The sequence below is a fragment of the Gekko japonicus genome, unplaced genomic scaffold (genome assembly GCF_001447785.1).
Source record: "Gekko japonicus isolate JY-2015 unplaced genomic scaffold, Gekko_japonicus_V1.1 scaffold2354, whole genome shotgun sequence".
Taxonomy (NCBI): domain Eukaryota; kingdom Metazoa; phylum Chordata; class Lepidosauria; order Squamata; family Gekkonidae; genus Gekko; species Gekko japonicus.
The window spans coordinates 155,844-156,363 of record NW_015165314.1 but is presented as its reverse complement, the minus strand read 5'-3'; positions in this window follow the sequence as shown (position 1 = coordinate 156,363).

Genomic DNA, 520 nt, shown 5'->3' with positions numbered 1-520 from the left:
TTTACGCAGAGGTTGCGGCTGGGCTGCTGCTTCAAGAAGTCCCGTCTCTCTCTGGCTCTCCGGTTTTGGAACCAAATTTTCACCTGGGAAGGAAAAAGGAGAAATGGTTGGCTGGGGTCTCTCCCGGCCCTTGGAAGCCGCCCCCTTCCCAACTGCACCCCGTTGCTATGATGACGCAGAAAGGGGCGGATAAAAAGGAGGAAATGAGGGCGATGCACCCCCTCCTCCAAGGTAACAAAGAAACAAAGGTGGTACTCAGGGGTCATTTCATAGAAAAAGAGGTGCAGGTGCTCATTAGCATAACATTAGCATAACATATTATAGCATAACTTATTTGCATATGCCACGCCCCTTGACATCACCGGAGGTGTGTCAGAAGGCAACACCCACCGCTCAGGCTCCACTGGACTGTTTTGGATTGCTAGCTATTGGGGGGGGGGCGGGCAGATCTGTCCTCGCAGAGGAGGGAGAGCTCGTACCTGAATAAAACTTGGTCTTAAAGGTGCCACTGGACTGTTTT